Here is a 27,818-nt window from a genome sequence, read left to right on the forward strand (position 1 = left end):
ATGGAACACCAGTTCTATGAGTCAGAATTTTTATCTCCTGGTGAAACACTGCTTTTTCCACTTCTGTTGCTAACAGGTCTCATCCCAGGTAGTGACAATGAGCAGAAACATGAGCAAGGTAAGAGTAACTCTGGCTGGAACTATGGGTTTGGGTGGTCTGGATGAAAGCATGCTGTGCATACCCCTGAGGGTCTGAGCCAGCCCGTCTCCAGCCCTCTTCTTCTAATTTGGATGCTGAGGATGGAGCTGAAGGCCCTGGTACAAGCAAATGTTTCTGGCATTTTGATGTTCAGGCTCTGGGATTTTTATTTTTTATTTTTTAAATATTTCTGGTTTAATTCCTCCCCCTCCCCAAATTTTTTCCTGCTCCTCTCTCTCTTTGTCTCTCTCTCTCTCTCTCTCTCTCTCTCTCTCTCTCTCTTTATCCTCTTACTACCCACAGCTTTCCAGGGTCCATTCTCTTTCCATACCATCTCATATCATCATTTATCAACAGCACTTGGGCAAAAAATCAAGGCTCAGACTGGCTGGATGACTTGCGGATTCATGGCTGAAATAGTGACTCAGACACAGCCATTTCCCTGAAGCATTTTTTATTTATTTATTTTTATTTTTTATTTATAATTATTTTTATTTTTTTAATACATAAATTTTTATTAATTTTAATGGGGTGACATCAATAAATCAGGTTACATATATTCAAAGAAAACATGTCCAGGTTATCTTGTCATTCAATTATGTAGCATACCCATCACTCAAAGTCAGATTGTCCTCCGTCACCTTCTATCTAGTTTTCTTGTGCCCCTCCCTCTCCCCCTTCCTCTCTCCCTCCTTCCCTCCCCCCAATAACCACCACACTCTTGTCCATGTCTCTTAGTCTCATTATTATGTCCCACCAATGTATGGAATCATACAGTTCTGGTTTTTTTCTGATATACTTATTTCACTTCATATAATGTTATCAAGATCCCACCATTGTGTTGTAGATGATATGATTTCATCATTTCTTATGGCTGAGTAGTATACCATAGTGCCACATCTTCTTTATACATATATATATATATATATATATATTATTTTACTGTGATTAAAACCTTTAAGCAAACTCTTGGCCAATACAACATGAATCCATAAAAGAGTAGTGTCCTTAACATGTTTACCAAGTCCAAGTTGGCACCAACACCATTCCAAATCCCTGCGAATGCAACCCGACCCCAGTTCAGTCTGTTAGGAGCTATCACAAGGAGCAGGCATCCAGGAAAAGTCCACATCCAGAAAAAGTCCACATGGCACTGGGATTGTTATCACAATTCTATACTTTGCAAATCATGTCCAAGTCTCAATGACCACTGCTACTAGCTGGTAATGATTCAGGTAGACTGGAAAAGCCATCTGCAGCATGTGTGGAGATGGAGCCTCTGTTCTCTGCCTGGAGAGATGAGACCAGAGTGCTTTTCCCTGGAGCTCTGCTACTGTGGCATGGTAAAGAGAACCTTGGGATACACTAAGCTGGGTGGCAAAGGTAAATTCACAATAGAAGTTGGCAAAAGGGGGAAAGAGAGCTCTAAATTAGGAGTAGGTCCCAGCCTGAAATATGAGTGGGGCATTGAGGTAGGAGGAATAAAGGAAACACTATATATTAAACAAAGCAGCAGAAAATAGGACTATCAACACCCACAACAGAGATCTTCGAGGGAAGAATAAAAAACCTGACTATTCAGGCAAGACATAGTTATGTGGCCATTATGCAAATGAGATCAGTTTACCTGCTTCTTGGAATAAACACCCTAGGCTCGTCCACAGTGTCATAGATGGGGCTGACAGCCCTGGGCACCTTCAGCCTTCAGTGGCAAACCCCAGCATTCTGGGCAAGGTTAGGTCATAGGTGGCTAAAGCAGGGCTGGAAGAGACTGAACCCTCCCTTAGAGGAGTGAGAGGGAAGCCTACCTTCCAGTGTCCCTTTTTCCTCACAGCAAAGGCTTTAGCTCAATGACCTTCCTTTTCACTATTGAAGCAGGACCCAGATGGATTTCTATGAGACTTCTTTGGGACATTGGAGCCTTTAAGGGCATATCTTAAGAGCTGGAAGTTCACCTGATCTCTATTGGGCTTTTTCTGCCTCTTGGTACCTTAAAAGCCATGCTCAGAAGATCTCGCTGAGGGGTTTGAGGATCCCCATCTGCCTATATAAACATTTTCTGTATATCTGGAACTATTTAGAAAAAGATAGAACAGTGTTATTAATTAGCTGGATCAAATAAAAGAAGTTAGAAGTTTGCAGGAGAAGAAGATTTGGTGTTTCCAGTTCATCAGCATTCAAAAGAAATTTAAAATTTTTTAAGTTAAAAGCATGATATGGCAGACCCATAGATGTTCCAAGATATGACTCCCCCCTTTTAATTTTTTTTTAAGTTGACCTTAAAATATTTGCTGGGTGTACTTTAATAATACCTTGATTTTAAAGATTGTAAGAAATACCCATAATTCAAAAGGTTTGACAAAATACAGTAAATGCTTTTGCTACAATGCAGGAGCATTGCCAATTTTAACCAGTTTAGAAAATCCAGTAATAGAAAAATGCATACACGTAATGAGCTATAATGTGCTTAGCAGCCTCTCCTGTTCTGGCAGAGGTTACTATGTATATAAATCCAGAATAAATATTTACTGTAACTTGGACATAGGGCTGTTTGCCAGATGAAGGTATATGAGTAACCTCCATTTGCCAAAGTTGTCCTGGTAGGAGTCCTTGAGGGTTAACTCCAAATGAAGGGACAGATTGTAGTATAGCACACATTGGACAGGATTTACCAATCTGCCATGCTGCTTCCCGAGAAAGTTGAAGCTGTTTACACAGGGCTGCAGCATTCTGGTGATGAATAGTATGAGACTGAACTGTTCGATCTGTCATGGTTGCTCCAAATAATTTTCTTTTGGGTAGCTTGATCAACAAGGGAATTATCTTGTGCTAAAGCTCCAGGGAGCATGGAGTGAGCTTGAGCATGTCCTATAAAACATGGAGCTCTATGTTGACATACAAGTCTTTGAAGAAGGAGGAACTGCTGAAATAATTAATCTGCAGTTGTCCCTAAGACAGCAGTCTTTATAGTGGAAACAACCATAAGTAAATATTTGCTTAAAGGAGGAATATGGCAAATGCTGAAAAGCCATGATAATGGCATATAATTCTAGTCTTTGAGCTGATTTTAAGTTGACTGTTTCAGTATAAAGTTGTCCATTGATTTGCAAAAGTGATTTGCCATTTAGTGGAAGTTTCCCAGAGCCATTGTTGTCGATCCTTTGAAAAAAGGAACAACAATAATTTTGAGGCTCAAAACCTATAAGCTGTAAGGGTCGCCTGTGCCCCTTGATAATCAAGGAGATCAAAATACGGAAGTGTATTCCATGGGCTATTAGATGGTTCAATGTGCCCAAGCTATAGCTGCTCTTGTACCAATCGAGCAGCTGCCCTAAGTTTCTCCTGAGAAAGGAGCCATTGGTCTACCCATACAGGATTAATTGATTTCCAAGTAATTGGGTCTGCACAATGCATTATTGGGGTAGCAGGAGCTACCAAGGCCCCTATGCTAAATTTTGATATCCTAATCTACACCTTCTGGTATTGGGTGCCATTTCTATGGGGGTGAGAATTCCTTGCTATTCTTTCCCTAATCCCTTAGTGGGCAAAAATCCCCGATCAAGCATCTGAGTACTGACTAAACCATTAGGACTGACAAGCAACGCTCCCATATTTTTCAAAACATCTGTACCTCACAAATTAACTGGCCATCCAAGAGCGCATAAGGCTTAAAAAATCTAGAATGACCTTCTTAATCTTTCCAGTGTAAAAAACTAGAACTTTGTTGAGGGGATTTACTCTGCCTTATACCTTGTAATTCTGTGGCTGCTGCATGAGTGGGTCAGAAAGGAGGCCAAAGTAGCTTAGCAATAGCAGATACATCAGCTCCAGTATCTAAAAGTCCTTTAAATTTATGCCCTTGAATTGTTACTTCCATTTCAGGGCATTCCTGACTTATTTTTTTTTAAATCCAATTGGCAAAGTCAGAAGAGCCAAATCGCCAATTTTCTTGGGGCCCCTTTAACAGGATGTGGCCTGAGAAGCAGAATTAACATCCTTATACTATTCTTCTCACTGCCTGAATTAGCCCTGAGACAAATTCTTTTTTTTTTATTAATTTTAATGGGGTGACATTGATAAATCAGGGTACATATTTTAAGAGAAAACATCTCTAGGTTATTATGACATTTGCTTATGCTGCATTCCCATCACCCAAAGTCCAATTGTCTTTCCTCACCTTCTAACTGGTTTTCTTTGTGCTCCTCCCCTCCCCAACCTCCTCCGTCTCCTTCCCCACACCCCATAACCCCCACACTCTTGTCCATGTCTCGGAGTCTCATTTTTATGTCCCACCTATGTATAGAATCATATAATTCTTAGTTTTTTTCTGATTTACTTATTTAGCTCAGTATAATGTTATCAAGGTTCATCCATGTTGTTGTAAATGATCCGATGTCATCATTTCTTATGGCTGAGTAGTATTCCATAGTATATATGTACCAAAGCTTTTTAATCCACTTGTCCTCTGATGGACACTTGGGCTGTTTCCAGCTCTTCACTATTGTGAACAAATCTGCAATAAACATGGGGGTGCATTTCTTCTTTTCATACAGTACTATGGTGTTCTTGGGGTATATTTCTAACAGTGGGATAGCTGGGTCAAAAGGCAGTTTGATTTTTAATTTTTTGAGGAATGTCCATACTGTTTTTCACAGTGGCTGCACCAGTCTGCATTCCAGCAGCAGTTCCCTTTTCTCCACATCCTCGCCAGCACTTATTCTGTGTTGTTTTGTTGATGAATGCCATTCTGACTGCTGTGAGGTGATACCTCATTGTGGTTTTAATTTGCATTTCTCTAATCATTAGTGATGTTGAGCATTTTTTCATATGCCTATTGGCCATCTGTATGTCCTCTTTGGAGAAGTGTCTATTCAATTCTTTTGCCCATTTTTGGATTGGATTGTTTGTCTTTCTGGTATTGAGTTTTACAAGCTCTTTATAAATTTTGGTTATTAACCCCTTATTAGATGCATTGTCAAGTATATTCTCCCATTGTGTAGTTTGTCTGTTTATTCTGTTCTTATTGTCTTTAGTTGTGCAGAAGCTTTTTAGTTTGATAAAGTCCAATTTGTTTATCCTGTCTTTTATTTCACTTGCCTGTGGAGACAAATCAGCATATATCTTGCTGCGAGAGATGTCAGAGAGCTTACTGCCTATGTTTTCTTCTAAGATGCTTATCGTTTTACGAATTACATTTAAGTCTTTTATTCATTTTGAGTTGATTTTTGTGGATGGTGTAACTTGGTGGTCAAGTTTCATTTTTTTGCAGGTAGCTTTTCCAATTTTCCCAACACCATTTGTTGAATAGGCTGTCTTTACTCCAATGTATGCTCTTACCTCCTTTGTCAAATATCAGTTGTCCATAAAGGTGTGGGTTTATTTCTGTATTCTCAGTTCTGTTCCATTGATCTATATAACTGTTCTTATGCCAATACCAGGCTGTTTTGAATACAATGGCTTTATTGTATAACTTGATATCCAGAAGTGTGATACCTCCCACTTTATTCTTCCTTTTCAAGATTGCTGAGGCTATTCGTGTTCTCTTTTGGTTCTATATAAATTTTTGGAATATGTGTTCTATATCTTTGAAGAAGTAAGTCATTGGTATTTTAATCGGTATTGCATTGAATTCATAAATTGCTTTGGGTAATATAGACATTTTAATGATGTTTATGCTTCCTAACTATGAGCACTGTATATGCTTCCACTTGTTTGTATCTTCCCTGATTTCTTTTATCAATGTTATATAATTTTTTGAGTACAAGTCTTTAATCTCCCTGGTTAAATTTATTCATAGGTACTTTATTTTTTTGGTTGCAATAGTAAAGGGGATTGATTCCTTAATTTCTCTTTCTCAAAATTCATTGTTAGTATATAAAAATGCCTCTGATTTCTGAGTATTCATTTTATATCCTGCCACCTTGCCGAATTCATTTATCAGGTCTAGTAGTTTTTTGACTGCACCTTTAGGGTTTTCTATATACAATATCATATCATCTGTAAATAATGATAGTTTTACTTATTCTTTTTCAATTTGAATGCTTTTATTTCTTTTTTTTTTATCTGATTGCTGTGGCTAGGACTTCCAAAACTATGTTGAATAAGAGTGGTGAAAGGGTGCACCCCTGCCTTTTTCCTGATCTTAAGGGGATTGCTTTTAATTTTTGCCCATTGAGTATCATGTTGGCTGTGGGTTTGACATAGATGGCCTTTATCATGTTGAGGTATGTTCCCTGTATTCCCACTTTGCTGGGAGTTTTGATCATGAATGGGTGCTGGATTTTATCAAATGCTTTTTCTGCATCTATTGAAATTATCATGTGGTTTTTCTCTTTCCTTTTGTTTATGTGATGAATCACATTGATTGATTTGTGAATATTGTACTAGCCTTACCTCCCAAGGATAAATCACACTTGATGAATGTGTATGATTTTTTTCATATATTGCTGGATTCAGTTTGCTAATATTTTGTTGAGGATTTTAGCATCTAAATTCATCAGGGATATTGGCCTATAATTTACTTTCTTTGTTTTGTTTGGAATCAGAATTATGCTTGCCTCATAAAAGGAGCTTGGAAGTCTTCCTTTCTCTTGAATTTTTTGAAATAGCTTGAGAAGGATAGGAGTTAGTTCTTCTTTGAATATTTGGTAGAATTCACTTGTGAAGCCATCAGGCCCAGGACTTTTCTTTTTGGAGAGTTTTTTGATAACTGTTTCTTTTTCTTTTAATAAATTTGTATTAATGTTAATGGGGTGACATCAATAAATCAGGGTACATATATTCAAGGAAAACATGTCCATGTTATCTTGTCATTCAATTATGTTACATACCCATCACGCAGAGTCAGATTTTCCTCCCTCACCCTTTATCTAGTTTTCTTTGTGCCCCTCCCCCTCCCTCTTCCCCTTTCCCTCCTTTCCTCCTGCGCCCTTCCTCCCCCCCAATCCCAGTAACCACCACACTCTTGTCCATGTCTCTTAGTCTCATTTTTATGTCACACCAATGTAGAAATCATGTAGTTCTTGTTTTTTTCTGATTTACTTATTTCACTCCATATAATTTTATTAAGATCCCACCATTTTATTGTAAATGATTCGATGTCATCATTTCTTGATAACTGTTTCTATCTCATTTGTTATAATTGGTCTGTTTAGGTTTTTTTATTCTTCCAGATTAATTTTTGGAAGATTATATGTTTCAAGGAATTTTTCCATTTCATCTAGGTTGTCTAGTTTTTTGGCATACAGTTCTTCATAGTATTTTCTTACAATATTTTGTATTTCTGTTGTGTCAGTTGTTATTTCTCCACTCTTGTTTCTAATTTTATTTATTTTAGTCCTCTCTCTTTTTTCTTGGTGATTCTGGTTAAAGATTCATCAATCTTGTTTACCTTTTCAAAGAACCAGCTCCTGGTTTCATTGATCCGCTGTATTATTTCTTAAGCCTCTATGTCATTTCTTTCTGTTCTGATCTTTATTATTTCCTTTCTTCTACCAGCTCTAGGTTTTACTTGCAGTTCTTTTTCTAGTTCTTTTAGATATAGGATCAAGTTGTTTATTTGGGCTTTTTCTAGCTTCTTGGGGTATGCCTGTAATGCTATGAGCTTCCCTCTCAAGACTGCTTTTGCTGTGTTCCATAAATTTTGAGTTGATGTATGCTCATTATCATTTGTTTCTAGAAATTTTTTAATTTCTTCTTTGATCTCATTGTTTACCCATTCATTATTTAATAACGTGCTATTTAATTTCCAAGTGTTTGAGTATTTTTCAGTTTTTCTGTTGTGGTTGATTTCTAGTTTCATGCCATTGTGATCAGAGAAAGTGCTCGATATGATTTCAATCTTCTTAAATTTGTTGAGACCGCTTTTGTGCCCTAACATGTGGTCTATTCTACAGAATGTACCATGAGCACTTGAAAAGAATGTATATTCTGGTGTTTTAGGGTGAAAGGTTCTGAAGATATCTATTAAATCGAGTTGATCTATATGTCCTTTAAGTTTCTTTGTTAATTTTCTTTCTTGAGGATCTATCTAGTGATGTTAGTAAGGTATTGAAATCCCCTACTATTTAGTATTGCTGTTGATCTCACCCTTTAAATCCATCAAAGTCTGCTTTATATATTTAGGTGCTCCTATATTAGGTGTGTAGATATTTATAATGGTTATATCTTCCTTTTGGATTGCTCCCTTTATCATTATGTAGTGACCTTCTTTATCTCTTACAATAGTCTTTGTTTTAAAGTCCATTTTGTCTTATGTAAGTATTGCTACCTCAGCTTTTTTTTCATTTCCATATGCGTGAAATATTTTTTTCCATCCATTTAGCTTGAGTCTATGTGCATCTTTTGTTTTAAGGTGTGTCTTCTGTAGACAGCATATGTATGGGTCCTGTTTTCTTATCCACGCACCTACTCTATGTCCTTTGATTGGATCATTTAATCCATTTACATTTAAGGTTATTATTAATATATAGTTGTTTATTGCCTTTTTATTCTTTAAAACTGTATTCCTCTTTTGCTATATTCTTTTTTCTCCTTTAATCTGTTTAAAACAGGCCCCTTAGCACTTCTTGCAGCCTTGGTTTGGTTGCAGTGAATTCCTTGAGTTTTTTTTTTTTTTTTTGTCTGTAAAGCTTTTTATTTCTCCTTCAATTTTAAATGATAGCCTTGCTGGATAAAATAGTCTTGGTTGTAGGCTCTTGTTCTGCATTACTTTCAATATTTTTTGCCATTCCCTTCTGGCCTCAAGTGTTTCTGTTGAGAAGTCAGAAGTCATCCTAAAGGGGGCTCCTTTGTAGGGGATAGTCTTTTTTTCTCTATCAGCTTTTAATATTTTCTCTTTATCACTTAGTTTTGGTATTTTAATTATGATGTCTCATGGTGTTGATTTCTCTGGGTTTCTCTTAATGGAGTTCTCTGTGCTTCCTGAACATGTGAGATGTTTTCCTACCTTAATTTAGGAAAGTTTTCAGCTATAATATGCTTGAACAAAGTCTCTATCCCTTGTTCTTTCTCTTCTTCTTCAGAAATTCCTATGATGTGGATGTTATTTCTCTTCATGTTGTTACAGAGCTCTCTTAGAGTTTCCTCAGACTTTTTGACTCTCTTTTCTTTTTTCTGCTCTGCTTCCATTCTTCATTAATTGTGTCCCCTAACTCACTCATTCAATTTTCAGTTTCATCCATCCTGCTTTTAATTCCTTCCATTGTGTTCTTCATTTCTGATATTGTATTTGTCATTTATGACTGATTCTTTTTTATTACTTCAATGTCCTTTTTTATATTTGCTATCTCTCTATTTAGATGTTTGTAATGACCATCTATTATTGTTCTAATATCTTTGAGCATCCTAACAATCATTATTTTAAACTCTGCATCTGGTAATTTGGTTATATCTGATTCATTCAGGTCCTTTTCTGGGGATTTCTCTTGATTCATTTGTGTTGCATTTCTCTGCCTACTCATCTTCTCTGTGTAAAGAAGGTCTTGGCCACTGGAGTCCACTGGTTGTGGCCTCTGTTTTCTAGGTATGGTCTGTCTGTAGGCCCACCACCCCCTCTGCTGTTGCTGCCTAGAGCATTTGGGTATGGATGTTGCCAGTGCCTGCCCACTGGGGCTGTTGCTATGGTTTCCGGCTTTCCTTCAAAGAGTGTCTGTGAACATGTGCTTGGGTGTACATGCCATGGTGGCTTTAGCCTTTGTCCCATCTCCGTGGGTGGTGTTATGCTCAGCCCTGAGGACAGTAACGAGCACCTTTGCTCAGCTGCGGGGCTCCGCCCCACCCTTGCAGGAGGAGCCTGTTCGTAGGACAGCTGCAAGCTTTGGCTCCACAGGCTGGGTGGGATTGTGTGCCCATGCTCAGTAGCAGGATTCCGCCTGTTCTGGGCTTTTGGCTCCACCCCTGTGGGGGGAGTCGGCTCCCAAGTCAGGCCACAAGCCTCAGTTCCATTAGTGGGGCAAGGCTGTGCTCCTGCACCCTTGCTCAAGGGCAGGTCTCCACTCCTTCCAGGCTCCTACCCTTCTACCGCAGGCTGGATTGCAGGCTGCCCACAGCTGGGCTTGACCACTTTTGCACACCTACTCCTCCCCATCTGGCCAAGACTGAGCTTACTCCTGGGCCCAGTCGTGGTCAACCAGCTTCCGCCCTTGCTGACAGAACTGCGCTTCTGTGTCCCACCACTACCCGCCCTCCGGGAGCCCTCAGCCGTATGAGTGGGGTTGCTGCAGCTCAGACCCTAACACTCACTACTGTAGTCCCAAAAGCTCTCTCCTTCTAAGTGACTCTGCTCTGAGTGCCATGGGAGAGCTTGTTTGGCTGGTGTCCTGCTTCCCTTTGCTGGTATTGCTGTTTCCAGGGGAAATATTCACTTCAGATTTGGGGAGTGACTCGTTCCAGGGGTTAGGGTGGCTGGCTCCCAAAATGTTTCTCCCTGTGCCTCCTAGATTATACTCTCTTCCTGCTACTCCAGTCCTCTCCTCTCTCCCCATCCCCCAGAGCCCTGGGTGAGTGGTTGTGAGAGAGGTGTTCTGTGCGGTCCCTTTAAGAAGAATCCTGGGTCTGAGAAATCAGTCTTTTTCTCACAAACAGTATCCTGTCTTGTTTCTATCTAAATACTGTCCATACACCTCTTCTAGGCTCTGGGGCTGTAGGCTGGAGCTTTGTTTCTGGGACTCACAACCCTCCCTCTCTGCTAAATTCACTTCCCACCACGCAAGTCTCTCCCGGCTGCCGTTTGCTCTGGGGAGCTGGGCAGCCCTCTCCATGTTTCCACTTTTCCTACCAGTCTCAGTGTGCCTTCTTCAGTGTTCCTTGGTTGAAGAGTCCTCTTAGTTTAGTCCAAAGTTGGTTTTTCCAGATGATAGTTCTTAAAATTAGTTTGTAATCCACTTTGGTTCTAGGAGGTGGGAATTGGTACGTCCACCTACTCCATCGCCATCTTGTCTTCATCCTATTTTTTATTTTTTTGTGACAGACTGAGTGAGGAACAGATAGAGACAGACAGACTGGAAGGGAAAGAGATGATCAATTCTTTGTTGAGGCACCTTAGTTTCTCATTGATTGCTTTCTCAAATATGCATTGTGGACTACAGCAGATCAAGTGACCCCTTGCTAAAGCCAGTGACCTTGGGCTCAAGCTGGTGAGCCTTGCTCTAACCAGATGAGCCCAAGCTCAAACTGGTGACTTTGGGGTTAGGAACCTGGGTCCTCCGCGTTCCAGTCCGACACTCTATTTACTGTGCCACTGCCTGGTCAGGCCTGAAGCCATAGTCCAAGGGCAACTTCAGCAATTTGGAGGTGACTGAGGTGGTGGAAACATCCTGGTTCTATTTCTTCAGATTCCCTCAGATAGCACAGGATTATGTCAGTGAATTCCAGTTGACATGTAAGTGTAGTCTTTTGATCCGGGGAGATTATCAATGATTTTTTCTTTGTTCCTCTTGGTTCATGCTACTGCAACCCATGATCTTTTTCTCCTCCTTCCCAGTTTATCCAACTGTATGAACAAACTTCTCTAGAGCAATCTTCATCTTAGACACCATACCTCCACAAAGTACAGGGCATCCTTGTGTTATGACTTGTGTGACATATGTTGTTTCTAGTTCACAATGCTCATTTTCAAAAAAAATTAAAAATAATTGAGATGTGCGTGCTTCAGTTTATGTTGTTAGCATCATCCCTATGGACTATGTGGATGAATTAGTTTGGTTGAGCATGGTGCAAGGATATGTAGTAACAAGGTTTCTAAATGGCAGAGTTGGGATCCACAGTATGCTAACCTAGGCCATTTTGGACTGTTGAAAGTGCAAATGTTCTGTTTGTGTTTGGCTAGGGTGTGTTTTTGTTTCTGGTTTTGTTTTGTGACAGAGAGAGAGACAGATAGGGACAGACAGACAGGAAGAGAGGGATGAGAAGTATCAATTCTTCTTTGTGGCTCTTTGTTGTAGCTCCTTAATTGTTCATTGATTACTCTCTCATATGTGCCTTGACAAGGGACTACAGCAGAGTGAGTGACCCCTTACTCAAGCCAGTTGCCTTGGGCTCATGCCAGTGACCAAGGGGTCATGTTTATAATCCTACACTCAACCCAGCAACTCTGTGCTCAAGTCAGTAATGCACTCAATCCGGATAAGCCTTCACTCAAGATGGTGACCTTGGGATTTTGAACCTGGGTTTTCTGTGTCCCAGTACAGTGCTATTCGCTGCACCACTGCCTGGTTAGGCAGCTAGTTGTGTTTTAACTTACACCAAAATTTGGGTTACTTCACTGTCCTAGGAACAAAACTGTTTCGTAACCCAAAAACCCCCTGTATTTCAGATTCTTTCTGCTTCTTGCACTTTTATCTGATAAAGACCTCTTTTTATTTGCGCATAACTTTTTCTGCTTAAACCCCAAGCAAGAAGCCCTCACTTTTCCTACCCTGTTTCTGAGTAAACCAAAGTGTGAATTTTATTGTTTTAATCCATCTCCTCAAGCATCTCCTCCCTGCTCCCTCCTCTCAATGTAATTTTCCCACTCTTACTGGAATGTGGACTTACTCCTGACTTCACCACGCTGATCCTCACATTTTCCCCTTCTTTCTTCTCACCCACTGTACTTTAGTACAACAGCCCTGCCCTACCATTTATGATATGTATACTTTTCCCATGTTCTTTTCTTATTGAAAAGTCTGAGAATAGCCTGGCTGATTATTCAGTTTTTTAGAGTATCATCCTGTTGTGTTAAGGTTGCAAACTTAATCCCTAGTCAAGCTATATACAAGACTCAACTAATAGGTGCATGAATGGGTGGAAAACAAATTGTTGTCTCTCTCTCTCTCTCTCTTTCTCCTGTGTCTTTTTCTCCTTCTCTAGCTCTCTCTCTCTAAAATCAAGCAATAAATAAAAAAAATTTATAAAGTTTCTGAATATAATTATATACCACTTCACATTGAGGTCTTGTTTTGAGATATACATTGTTACACAAATTTATTGCTATGTAACTTAAACATTCCTAGATAAGATAGCTTACCACACCCCTTGGCTATATGGTATATTTTATTGCACCAAAGATAAAATCTCATGGAGCACATTGTTGTACTAAAAATAGATTATGTTAAATCAAGGACAGAGAAAGTTATCTAATCAAGTGATGCAGAAAGTGAGAGGTATTAGGCTATTGCTGAAACAATATGGCATACTGTTTTATGGTAAATTTCTTTTTTTGGAAGTACAATGCATGCATTCTAAAATAACAATTAAAAGTGAATAAAAATACATAAACCAATAGCATCAGTTATTATCTTTATCAAGTATTATGCACTTTATATATTGCATTGATATTCTCTTATACAACTGGCAGTAAAATGGGTTTGTTTACCACAGTATCACCACAAAGACATGAGCAATACATTATGCTATTATGATGGCCATGATGTCACTAAGTAGGTAGAAATTATTCCGCTTCATTATAATCTTATGGGACTACCCTCTTATACTTAGATTGTTGTTCACTAAAAAGTCAGTGTGCAGGAAGTGACAGAACTGGATTGGTTTGGGGTTTTTTGTATTTTCCTGAAGTGAGAAGTGGAGAAGCAGAGAGACAGACTCCTGCATGCTCCTGGCCGGTATCCACATGGCAAGCCCACTACGGGGCAATGCTCTGCCCATCTGGAGTATTGCTCTGTTGCAACAGGTGCCATTCTAGCACCTGAGGCAGAGGCCATGGAGCCATCCTCAGCACTCGGGCTAACTTTTGCTCCAACAGAGCCTCTTAAGTGGAAGAGAGAGATAGAAAGAAAAGAGAGGGTGAGGGGTGGAGAAGCAGATGGGTGTTTCTCTTGTGTGCTCTGGCCAGGAATCGAACCCAGGACATCCATACACTGAACTGACGCTCTACCACTGAGCAAACCAGCCAGGGCTTAAATTGGCTTTTGACTTATTATTTCACATCTCAAACCTTTTTCCCCTACCAATTAAAAAATACTAGTTTCTTTCTCTATCCCTGTTCTCCTTCTTGGCTTTAAATATGTTTTTCCTTCTTTCTCTTCTATCCATATCCCATTGAGATACAGGCTATAGGTGGCTGTGAGCTGCATTCTGGGGAGACCACAGTAAGCTTCTCGAGGGGAACTTGGGAGGAGTGGGTTTCATAAGCCTCCAGAATAATTCATGTGTGCCTGCTGCACAGGGCGGCAGCAGAGCACAGAGGTTTTTCCACAGTTATCTCTAAATACCAAGGTCTTTATAATATTATACAGATGATCCTCTTAAGTACTTGCCCTCGATTTTTCTTGGGTGTTCTCGATGCAGGGAAGGCGGAACTGCAGAGACAAGGTTAGTCCTGTTCTCTCTCCAAAACTTTTCTATGTCACTTTCCACCACTCTTTAAAATTTTTGGTAGTAGTTCCCTAAGAGAGAGGAGCTTAATCCATAAATTTTGGGGGGTTCCAAAGGAGTGGGAAGGTTCACTGTCGAAATTTGTGGGTTTCTGATTCCCTATGCTCTGGATTAGAGTCATAATGTGACACTGTCCTGCTCCATTCTGCCCCAGTGAAGCCTGAGACCTGGCTTTCCAGTGGCCCCCCTCCTTTGCTTGGTCATCTGCTGCTGGTGTGCCATGTCTCAGGATTTTACCCCAAACCTGTATGGGTGATGTGGATGAGGCGTGAGCAGGAGCATCCAGGAACTCATCAAGGTGACATCCTGCCCAATGCTGATGGTACGTGGTATCTCCAAGTCACCCTGAACGTTGTGGCTGGGGAGGAGGCTAACCTGAATTGCCGAGTAAAGCACAGCAGCCTGGGAAGCCAAGACATCGTCCTCCACTGGCGTGAGAAAGAACTGGCCCTGGCCGGAAATGGGAGGAGATGGTCCACAAGCATGGAGGGGGGGGGGCAAATGTGAGACTTAGTGAGTATGACAGAGAAGCAAGGAGGGAGGGAAGGAGGGTAAAAAGAAATAGTAAAGAAAAACAAGAGACAGAAGGAGGCCACAGGAAGGTGTGGTCATCCGCAAGCCTAGAATGGCCTCAGAATGAAACCAATCCTTTTGACACCCTGACCTTGGACTCCCAGCCTCCAGAAATATACAACTTCTAAACCCACCACTGGTTTCACCTGAATGAAGAAAAATGCTGTGATTCTATCTACATGATGTCAGATTAGTAACGTTGGAATATTCTTATATCGACAGTTGAATGCAGGAAGAGCCAGATGGAAGAGCTGCCAGGACAAGGTATGGGGAAGGGGCGGAGCTCCCATGCCCTCTCCTGGTGTGCCTGCCCCTGCATTTTCCTGCGTTCACCAATCCAGAAGCTTTCCAAATATATCAAAACTTTCTATGTTAATTATTGAAGAGTCTATCTGACATCTGTTTGGTCATCATTTTAAAATGCTTTGTTTCCATTTTCAGCCAGGCAGGTATCCATTCCCTTACTACACTGTGTCATGATTGGAACACTTGTTTGTATTTACATCTAGAGGTTTCTTAACTTTTTGAAGAGAGAATTGCTTTTTATTTTTACTGAAATGTGGTTTCACAAGATGTTAGTGAATTGAAATGTAAGTGCCTTTACTTCTTTGAATAATTACAACCAATACAGAGATGACTGGTTTACTGATATGCTGTCCTGTGAAACAATTAACCTTGACTCTCACATCAGAACTTTGTTTATAAGGATACCCATTGATTCGGTTACTGAGAATGGAAAGGGAAACCAAGAATCAATTTTGCTACCGAGTTCAGCTGGCCTTAGTTAGAAAATGTTGAAATTGTTAGATCTTAAGTACTTGAGAAGTCCTATCTCTAGGTCATCTGCTTTTGTTTTTGCTCCTTATAAAGTTGTCCAAGTACATGAGAAAATATTTTATTCCAGAGAATTCATGGAAGTTTATGTGTACTACTGAATGAAAAACCACATATCTATGAGAAGGTGTGTTTGGCTGTTGTAACTTAAATTTGAACTAATTTCATAAAAGGATCAATTCTGCTGGTGATGAGTTGGTCTATTTTCAGAATCTGTTGGGAATGGGGTCATCCTCTTGAAACACATTCCTCAGGTTCTTTTCAGAGTTCAAGTCTAAGAAATAGTGTTAATCCTGTCTAGAGGCAGAAAGAGAGAGATGTTCTTGTTGGCCTAACTAATGCTTCATCTTAAACTTTGTGTCAGAAGATGTTTACACGTGAGTCCCTGTAATGACTCACTTTGCCTGGCAATTAATTCACAACACAGTGTAGGTTCTGTAGCACTGTGGCCTTTAGTAGTTTGAATTTTTTTTTAATTAAATAAATTTGACATAGAAAATTGTAAGTTTAAGACATACAATATATGCTTTTGATACATTTATATATTTTAATATGATTGCTGTTTACCAATATTTGTCACATTAAATAGTTAAATACAATATTAGTTTCTAAATTAATTTTACTTAACAGTAGATCTCTATGGCTTATTTACTACCTGTTACATGTTTGTATCATTAAATGCAATTACTCATACCCCCCACACCCCATACCCTAGTAAACACCATTTTACTCTGTTGTTTTGCTTTTCATAGGTTTGACATTTTTTATATTACATATATGTTATATTATACAAATACTTTACATTTGACTCATCTCACTTAATATTATGTGCTCAAGGTTTATCCATGCCATTGCAAATGTCAAGAAATCTTCCTTTCCAATGGTTGAATAGATTCTATTGTATATATGTACAACATTTTATCCATTCATCTGTTGATGGAGATTTGACATTGTTTTGTATTTTGGCTAATGCTTCAATAAACATGTGAGTACATATAAATTAATTTAAAAAAAAAAACAAGAGAGAGAAAAAGATGAACAAAGGCAGCAATTTTCAACTGGTGTGCTGCAAGATATTTTAAAACACACAATTTTGACTGTTCAATCAGAGGCAGTGACCTCTTTTCACTTAGATAGTCAATTTAAAAAAATGGGAACTATTAACACAGTAACAGCCATCTGTGTGAATAGATCAAAATTTTACCTATTTCTTTTTTGGTCAGATCAGCATAAAATATAACTTTTGGTGTGCCAGAGAATTTTAATAATTAGTTTGTGTGTGTCATTAGATGAAAAGATTGAAAATCACTTACCTAAGGCATAAAGGAGGTAAGAGTCATGGACCTATTAATGGGTTGAAGTGGCGCAAAAAGAAATGATAGAAGATAGATATGGATTATTGTGTTAGAGAATCTGAGAGGGAAAGTTGGAACTGCCTTTACATCAAAGCAGGTAAGTGATGGAGTTGACACTTAGGTAGCAAGGAAAGGCAGGAGGAGACTCAGGAATGGGTTTGGTAGTGACATGTGTGTGTTTTCTCCCAATTGTCAGGACATGCTACTTCTACCACAGTGATAATTTTGGCAATAATATTGTCCACCTTCAGTCTTTTGATATGTTTGCATTATGGTATTAAAGAGCTAGTAAAAATTTTTAAAATCTTTCTTTTCTGTCTTCCTCCTACTCTTTTATACAATTTCTATTTATTTATAACACTTTATCCTCAATATTTCTCTTTTTAATTTAGTTTTTAATTTATTGCATTGACATGGTTTGCCAAACCGTGCAGGTTTCAAGTGTATAACTCAGTATATCACCATCTACACTCTGCGTCATGCTCTACCTGCCTCTAAGAAAGTCCTTTCCAATCATCTCCTCTTTTCTTTGCCCTCCTCCCCCTACCCCAACCCTCTCTCACTCTGGCTATTGCCATTCTGCTATCTCTCAATACGTTATATATTAAAGGTTTTGGCTTATCATTTCACCTTCTTTGATCCAGTCTTCTTCCCCTGGCCCTCTGACAGCTGTCCATGCCTATGAACTCTCTCCCCACTTCCTATCTATTTTATGTAAATCTGTTTTATAATTGTGGTGAAGTATATATGATATGAAACTTATTACCTCAGTTATTTTAAATTTAATAGTATTAATTAGCATTTTTAATAGTATTAATTACATTTCTATTTTTGTGCAATCATTCTCTAGTACTCTTTTCATCTAGAAAAACTTAACCTGTATACACATTAAACAACATTTTGTTATTGCCTGGTCATCTAGGCCTGAAAAACCAACATTCCACTTACTGTCTATATAAATTTGACTACTCTACATACGTGATGTCAGTGGAATTACCAGTATATATACTTTATGATTGGGTTATTTTACTTAGTGTAATGTACTTATAGTTCAGCTATATTGTAGTGTGTGTAAGATTTTATTTTTTTATTTAATGAAGGCTGAATAATATTCAATTGTAATTTTATAACACATTTGTTTATTCATTTACCTGGCAATGGACATTTGGTTTGATTACACTTTTTGGTCATCATGAATAAGCTTGCTATAAAATATGTTTAAGCAGAGCTAAAACTGTTTGTGTTCTTAACAGGTCATATCAAAATATTCCATGAGATTTCATTATGTCTCCTTTCCCATTTGAAATTAGTACCCAGAAAAACAGAAGCTCAAGTTGGCAGCTCAATCTCATCATACTTAAAAAAATACTCATATTTGATCAACTCAGTTTCCATAGATTGTGAGATATATCATAATTTACATACTAGCAAAAAAATAATCAAGAACTGTCAGTATATTGTAAGATGATATCCATAGTGGGCTTCACCCAGATTTTATAGATGTAAGGTATGAAATAAAATGCATCTCAAAATAAATAAAATAAAGTACAGATGGTTTCCATCGTACGTTTTTTTTAACTTTATAATGGTGTGAAAGCAATACACATTTCGTAGAAATGGTGCTTGAATTTTGATATTTTTTTAAGTGGGAGGTGGGGAGGCAGAGAGAGAGACTCCCACACATGCCCAACTGGAATGTACCCAGTAAACTCCCCACACCATGATGCTCTACCCATTTGTGGTTGCTGCTCTGTTGCTTGGCAACCGCTCTATTTTAGTGGCTTAGGCAAGGCCATGGAACAATCCATAGCACCCGGGGTCAACCTGCTTGAACCATTTGAGCCATGGCTGCAAGAAGACAGTAGAGAGAAAGAGAAGGGGGATGGGGAAGGGTGGAGAAGTAGATGGTTGCTTCTCTTGAGTGCCCTGACTGAACCTGGGACTTTCACATGCCCGACCGATGCTCTACCACTGAGCCAACTGTCCAGAGCTATCTTAGCTGCTCTTTGGTTGGTGCTGAGGTCAAGCATATGCAGCTAGCTGGCCTGTGTGTGTCTTAGGCAGCTGGCTGGCCTGTGTGGGTCTTAGGGCTGCATGACAGCTTGGAGAATGCACAAATAAATGGGGCAAACACATTGCCATTGAGAGAAAAGAAGAGAGAGCTTATTTGTTATGCTTGGGTTATATTGTCTTAGTCTTTGGGAAGGACTAGGCCTTCTTTAAACTAATCAGTTATAGTAACTTTTAAATCATTTGCAGACTTGTGTTGGATTTTCCCACTCATCAATCAGATGCACTTTCCAGGCTTGACTGACAGGTCTCTGTGGCTCCATCTTGACTTCTACTGTTTTCTTCTCCCATAATCTGGGGATGGAAGGGTTGTACCCTGAGGAGATTAAAAAATGTGTCCTTTCTTCTTAAATCAGGAAGGGGTGTATTAATCCCCTTTGTGGGGCAAGGATGCAATATCCTGTAATGTCTTAAACTGTAACTTCCTAGAGAAGCAAGTAGGCTTTTTAATTTCTGATTTCCTTTTTGCTCCCTTCCCTTATTAATGTGTAACAACCTACACTAGTAATTTCATCACCTTAACCAAGGAACTAAACATATCTATTACTTCCAATCATTACCTGTTTGTGTATGAGTGTGTGTGCGTGTGTGTGTGCATGTGTGTGCATGGGGGGGTTATAACACTTAACATAAGATCTATCCACTTAGTACATTTTTAAAGTACATAGTATCATATTGCTAAGTATAGGTACATCTACCACAGATCTTTAAAACGTTCTCATCTTGAATAATGGAGACTTAGTGTTTTGTTTCCAATAAAAAGAGTGTGAAGAGGTTAAAGAGCAACTTCACTATAAAACAAAGCAAAACAAAAACTTCCTGACACAATTCTAACCACATGATCAAGGTTAAAATTTATAATCATGGCCCTGGCCAGCTGGCTCAGTGGTAGAGTGTCGGACTGGTGTGCAAGAGTCCCGGGTTTGATTCCCGGCCAGGGCACACAGGAGAAGCGCCCATCTGCTTCATCTGCTTCTCCACCCCTCGCCCTCTCCTTCCTCTCTGTCTCTCTCTTCACCCTTTGCAGCCGAGGCTCCATTGGAGCAAAGATTGCCCGGGTGCTGAGGATGGCTCTGTGGCCTCTGCCTCAGGCGCTAGAACGCCTCTGGTTGCAGCAGAGCAATGCCCTAAATGGGCAGAGCATCGCCCCCTGGTGGGCATGCAGGGTGGATCCCGGTTGGGCGCATGTGGGAGTCTGTCAGACTGCCTCCCCATTTCCAACTTCAGAAAAAAAAAAAAAATTTACAATCATAAGTCATGTTGATATCATGTGCGCTAACTATGATATGATGTGAAGAGCATGTCATTGCTATGGGGTTTTTTCTTTACACCTACAACCCAAAAATTATTAGACAACCCCATAGTAGTTTGAAAAGCATCAGACAAACCAAAAGTGAGAAAAATTTCACACATTTATGTATTATATGTAATATCTGACCTGTACTCTTTAAATTATTAAGGTCATGAAATCAAGGACAGACTGGGAAGCTGATGCAAATCAGAGAAGACTGAGATGTGGTAACTAAATGAGTGTGATTACCTGGACTGAAACTTTGAACAGGAAACAGAAATTACTGAAAATCTTGTGAAATCTGAAAAAATCTGTAGTTTTTTTCATGATAATTTACCAATCTTCATTTCTTAGTTCCAGCAAATTTTCCAGAATTACATAAAATGTTAAATTTGGGGGAATCCAGGTAAAAGTTATATGGAAACTCTATACTTATCATTGAACCTTTCATTAAATATAAATTGTTTCAAAATAAAGGTTTTACTTTTAAAAGTCCTAGTAAAGTTTAAAAACGGCTATAGTTTTTATGTATCTAACCTGATAATATGACGTACACAATTGTATGCCTCATAAACTTGCTCTGAGGGCATTAGCTCTCTGATGTAATCTATGAACAACTGAAAAAATTTTCGAATATGAAAAATAGAGATAAAAATTTCATTAGAAATAGATGGACAACATGCTGACAATAAAAATGAAAAAATATAATGGCTGAATTTCAGTGTTAAATCTATTATTCAAATATTTTTCTCATTGAAAAACTTCATAATCCTATTGCAAAATGTCAACTACCCTGGCTGTAGATGATCAGAATAGTGATATTTGGTTTAATTAAAAAAAAAAAAAGCTATACTTCATTAATAGTGCAAAGAATTAGGAAACAGTTATCTTTAACCACAGAATATAGATATCATAGACTTGGTTAGTTGAATGAAGAAAAGTAGAGTTCTGTGGTGATCAACTGTTCAGACTTTTCCCTTTTTGGGTGGTATGGGGAGAGTGAAGAAAAGAGACAAAAAGACAGAAACATGGAGCTGTTCCTGTAATGTGCCCTGACTGGAGATCAAACCAGGAACCAACAGAGCTATTCAGCCAGGGATTAAATTTTCCAGTAATTATTTTTTTATTTTATCATCTTTTTATTGCGAGAGGAGGAGAGATAAAGAGACAGACTCCCATATGTGCCCTGACCAGGATCTACCCAGCAGCCCTCATCTGAAACCGATGCTCAAATGAAAGAGTTACTTATTTTAGTGCCTGAGGTTAACGTGCTCAGACCAACAGAGCCACTGGCTGCATGAGGAGGAGAGGTAAATCAGGGATGAAGGAGGAGAAGAGAAATAGCTTCTTACAAGTGCCATCACTGGGGACCAAAACAACAATGTCCACACACCAGGATGATGCTCTATCCTCTGAGCAACCACCCAGGGCCTTTCCAGACATTTTTAAATGAGCCGTGCAGTTACCATGTAAGTGTGTCAGAAGTCCCTGTGGGGGATGGGCAGTGTCTGTCTCCGGAACTCAGATATGAGGGGTAATTAGCCTGATTTGTGGGCTGGACATTCGATTCACAGAAAGCCATAGCAATTTAGGTAAAAACTGAAAGTAGTTATTTTCAGTTTAAACATGAAGACTCCTTCCAAATTTAATTAAACTACAACAGTAAAATTTAATTAAATACTATACTGAACAGCACAGAATAAATTATTTTCTAGTAGTTCTATTAGGCACCATGACTCTAAGTTGAGTATAGCATAATTTAGTGCTCCTTAAGCTATGTAACAAAATGTAACTAAAATTGAGGAGAAATATGGAATTTCCATTTTAAGTTAGCACCTTGAGGGCCTCAGAGCTTATGTAATAATTTTAGTGTGTAGACCCAGTTTATGTCACTAGATATGACTGTAATGATAAGTGATAGGTGGTGACTGAGGCCATGGCAGACGGGGCTAGGAACTCTCACACAGGTTTTCAAGGTGGGAGCTAAATGCACTCATTGGTGAGTTTATGAAAGAATCACAATTGTTGAAAGTTTTGAAAAATTTTAAAATAGGGCAGTTAAGAGGTAGGAAATGATGATAAGAACAATGTGGATTGATACTACTGAAGAATTCTAGTTTGTATCCTTTACTGTGCTTATTTTGGACAGTACTGACCTCATAAAATCACATGAATAGAGCTGTTATCTAAAGGAAAATAACTTTGAAAACGAATGAGCCTTCAAAGAAAAAATATCACTTAGCTTTAAAATATGGTATGGAGGGGAAATAAAGCTGGAATATATAAACCTTCTAAAAATTAACCCTAAGAAGGAGCTGGCTGTGTGGGCAGGGTTGGAAAATTAAATAATTGCTGAGTAGATGAATGGACTTAGGAAAGACCCCATTGTGTGACTATGTAGGACAGTCTGGGCATTCACCCTCTTCTACACCTAAGATAAAAGAGCATCATGTTCAAACTGAAAGGTAAAATTTTATTATACAAATCTTTGGTTGTTTATTGTATATAGATATAACTTTTTAAAATTTTTAATTAGAAAATTAAATTTAATTGGGTGACATTGATCAAGATGAATACATAGATTTCAGGTAAATATTTCTATAGCATTTGAGTTGTTAATTATGTTGTGTACCTATCACCCCAAATCAAATCATTATCTCTATTTCTATATAGATATAACTGTTGGTGTTATTTTAAAATTTCTGCTAATATTTTATTAAATTGGGATTTTTTTAATTCAAATAATATTAATGTTATAAATCAGACTCCTTTGAAAGAAATGTAGGAAGGTCATCCTTTTGATAAATACAAAGTTTTCAATAAAGTAGATGGAACATTTTCTTACATTTACACAAATTTATTAAAAATATGATTTTAGGTCAATTCTAGGTGATTTCCTCCCCTCATCATTTTCCTACTTAAAAAATTCAACTCGTTTAAAGTACGTCTTATGATGTGTTTCCAGTAAATGTTTCACTTTTGGCAGGAAGGTTAATGAAAGAGGATCTGTGAGTGTTACTATGAGACACCCCCAGAGAAAAGTATAGGAGAGAAAATTTCTGCTGGAAACAGATCTGGGCAAATAGAGTAAATATCTTTAGTCTAAAACCAACTTTAAGCAAAGTACAAAAACCACTTATAGACACAAACCACAGTGCAGGGATTTCAGGAGGAAAACGGGGTGAGGGGAGGTGGAGGAGGGGAGAGGGGAATAGATGGTGATGGGGGAGACTTGACGTGGGTGCTGAACACACAATGCAACATACAGAGGATGTATCTTAGAGTTGCACAGCTGAAGCCTGGATAATCTTTTTTTTTTTTTTTTTTTTTTTCCTGAAGCTAGAAACGGGGAGAGACAGTCAGACAGACTCCCACATGCGCCCCACCGGGATCCACCCGGCACGCCCACCAGGGGGCAACGCTCTGCCCACCAGGCGGTGATGCTCTGCCCTTCCAGGCGTCGCTGTGTTGCAACCAGAGCCACTCTAGCACCTGGGGCAGAGGCCAAGGAGCCATCCCCAGCGCCCGGGCCATCTTTGCTCCAATGGAGCCTCAGCTGCGGGAGAGGAAGAGAGAGACAGAGAGGAAGGAGAAGGGGAGGGGTGGAGAAGCAGATGGGTGCTTCTCCTGTGTGCCCTGGCCGGGAATCGAACCCGGGACTTCTGCACGCCAGGCCGACACTCTACCACTGAGCCAACCGGCCAGGGCTAGATAATCTTATTAAATATGTTACCAAAAGTAATTCCATTAAAAATTATTTTAAATACTAGTTAGACACTAACGAAATTTTGCAAGCCAGAAAGAAATAATATACCATAACTTAAAAACAGAAATTAATATTAATGTTACATATTTTTATTTAGAATTTGTCTTTTCCATAATTTAAATTTAGAATTAATTTTACTAATAATTTCATTAAGTGTTGTTGAATTGCTATCGGAAATTTATTTCTGTGTTCCCCAGTTCTTTGCTGTGATTTGTGTATTTGATCATGTCAAAACTGAAAAATAGTATGTGATGATTTTCACCCATATAATAGCACAATTTCTTGGGGAAAATTAAAAATATTTTATTATCTCATTTTTTCTTTGTAAAGGATTTGAACTTTCTCAAATTAGTACAATTACTTATAACATTGATGTTTGGCACATGTCATTTCAACTTTATTTTATCACATTTTTTGAGTTTGGTAGATATTCTTTTCAAATTTGCTCTGTCTATAGTGTATAATGGAGTTATATATAAAACCAAGGTAGACTTACAGAACCATTTATAGCTTTAAATGTATTTGTAAGTAAAGATAATTGTTGACAATAAATAATCTAGAATTCTAGAATTCACTCTAGAAACAAGTAAACAAACAGAATAAACCCAAATGTTGAAAAAAATAAATCAATATAAAGGCTGTATTATTAAAATAGAGATTAAGACAAACTATATAATAGTAATTATTCACTTATCCACAAAATACTATTTTGAAATATTAACAAAGAATAAAAGTAAATTCTAGCAGAATTAATGAAAAAGATACTGCACAAGTGCACAACACTGAGAATTAAAAAGTGGGTGTTAATGGAGAGAGCGAATAGATATTCAAGTGGTCTGAAGTCAAAATAAAATGGAAAGTTTTATTAGAAATTATAAATGATTAAAATAAGAGTCAAACGAAGAAAAAACCCTAAGTATGTCAGTTATCATAAAAATTAAACCTAATGGCAAAGATATAACTAACTTCAAAGGTCTTAAATTCTTATTTGATGGTTAATTTCAGGACATAAAAAAGACAGAAAAATTTGAAGTCATTTTATGGGACTAGTATATAACAATAGAAAAATGCCACAACTTGACAAAAAACTTGAAACTAAAGATTTGCAAATAAATAAAAACTAAGCAAACAAGTAAACCAAACAACCAAGAGCTGTTACCCAATTTTACTCATGGAAGAAAGTAAATTTTGATGTACATGCCAAGTTTTTACTAAGGGTATAAGAATAATTGATTATTAGAAAATAAATTAATGTAGCTATCTAAATTAACAAACTAACAATCTTATCACTTCATTATATGCCTAACAAAATCCTCAATAAAATTAAATATACATTGATGAAGAAAAATGATCAATTTAACATAAAAGAAAACTCCCTTAATATACAATGGTTTAGCTATAACCAAGGTAAAGGACGTAACTTAATAATAAAAATTTAGAAAATTTAACATTGAAATTCAGAATGAAAAAAGAGTGTCTGCAATTGCCATTACACTCTTCAAATTGGTACTAAAGTTGTACTTTCTAGCTCAAGGAGTAAATAGAAAGGGTCTAACGAAAGATGAAATTGTCATTATTTGCATGTTGGGTTGGCTCTGACTCCTGGAGACCCTATGAATAAGTTTTATTCACAACATTTTGTCCTCAACAGTCCTGCTCAGCTCCTGAACAGTCATACCTATAGCTTATTTTACAAGGTCAATCCACCACATAGTTGGTCCTCCTCTTTGCCTACTGCTTTCTAGTTTTCTCAGCATTACCATCTTTTCCAAAGAACCTACCTTCTCATGACGTGCCCAAAGTAGAAAAGCTTCAGTTTTGTCATTTTTGCCTCCAGCAATGCTTCAGATTTAATTTGCTTTAAAACCCAGATGTTTGTCTTCCTCACAGTCCAGGATATTCATAGAGATTTCCTCAACACTATATTTTACTTAAGTCATTTTTTCCCTAACAACCTTCTTCTTTATCTAACTTTTGCATCTATACATAATAATCGGGAATAAGAAGATAATATCTAATGCACATCTTTTCTAATTTTTCTATCTTTCCCTTTCATTGCTCAATGTTCTCTTGATTTCTTTGCCACAATATCCACTTTTTGCATATGCTAAAATATGAACAATATTTTATCTAGTATCTGATTTTTTCTTCATAAAACAGATTAAACAATAGAGATTAATAAGAAATACATTCAAAAAAATGAATAAAAATCAACACACTAAGTAACTATAATACTAAATGAAATTTTTTTCATTTAGACCTATATATCCTAAATGATTTACACCAAAAAACAAAACAAAATAAAAGACAAAAAGGCTTCATTTGCAGAAAACCAAGGTGAGTTGTTTATGACATAAGTAGATGTAAACTGAATAGATGTTATATTTTTATTGATTTTATCCTTATTTATTAGTTTTTGGTGCTTTTATAAATGCATGAAATGTTTCTCCATTTACTTAAATCTTTTATTTCTCTCAGCAATCTTCTTAGTATTCACTGTATGTCCTTGCATTTCTAGTAAGTTTGTTCTTATTTATTTTATTATATTTGAGACTTTGTAAAAAACTTTTTTTTTAATTTTATTTTAAAATTACTCACTGTTAATATAAAAATATTTTTGATTTTGGTATATTTATCTTGTAACTTGTTAGCAATTTAGTGTACATTTCAATCCAGAATTTTCATGGAATTATTGAAAATATATTCTTTTTTTCATTGACTTTCTCTTTTGAGTCATCATTGTCTTTACACTTTCCCTTAATTCTTAAATGTGAGATTTATTGTTTTATTATATTGGATATTCACTGTTTTCCGGCTTTGAAGTTTTTCTTCTATTTCCAACACATGAGCAACATCAAAGGCAATTTATGTTGCCTTCTTTTTATCCTGTGTCTAGTCATGCTTTCCTCTTTTTTTCCCATGCCTCTCTTTATGTTTTTAAAAAATGCATGATGTTATATGGATTCTGATCTTTCAAGAGGTATTGCTGTTGCTCTTTACAGATATTGATCGACTTACGACCTATACAACTTACGACCATTAGACTTTACGACCACAATCACTAGCCACGACTGCTCCGCATCTGGCAGCACAAGCATTGCCCAGCTGGGCTTACAACAGTGCAGACCAGCTTCCGGCCGTTCTATTATCTCTGTGTGCACCATTGCAACTGTTATCCCAGACTTGGTACAGCAATTTGTGTTTTGTGTCTTGTATATTTTTCATCAAACCCCTCCAAAGATGTCTATCAAGAGAAAATTGTCTTTGTCTATGCCTCAGCCTGCCAACAAGGAAAGAAAGGCCATCGATCTTGACATGAAAATGATCATGGGCTCATTCGACTTAATCATTGGTTTACCAGCTTGAGTGCAGGGGTACTGCTGGCTTGAGTATGAAATTATAGACATGACGCCATGG

General features: G+C 37.8%; 1 pseudogene; it reads left to right on the forward strand.

The window, feature by feature from the left end:
- LOC136398441 (T-cell surface glycoprotein CD1b-1-like) lies at positions 1-27,767 on the forward strand (annotated as a pseudogene).
- The last annotated feature ends 51 nt before the right edge of the window (positions 27,768-27,818 follow it).

Source organism: Saccopteryx leptura, chromosome 3, assembly GCF_036850995.1.
Source record: "Saccopteryx leptura isolate mSacLep1 chromosome 3, mSacLep1_pri_phased_curated, whole genome shotgun sequence".
Lineage (NCBI taxonomy): Eukaryota > Metazoa > Chordata > Mammalia > Chiroptera > Emballonuridae > Saccopteryx > Saccopteryx leptura.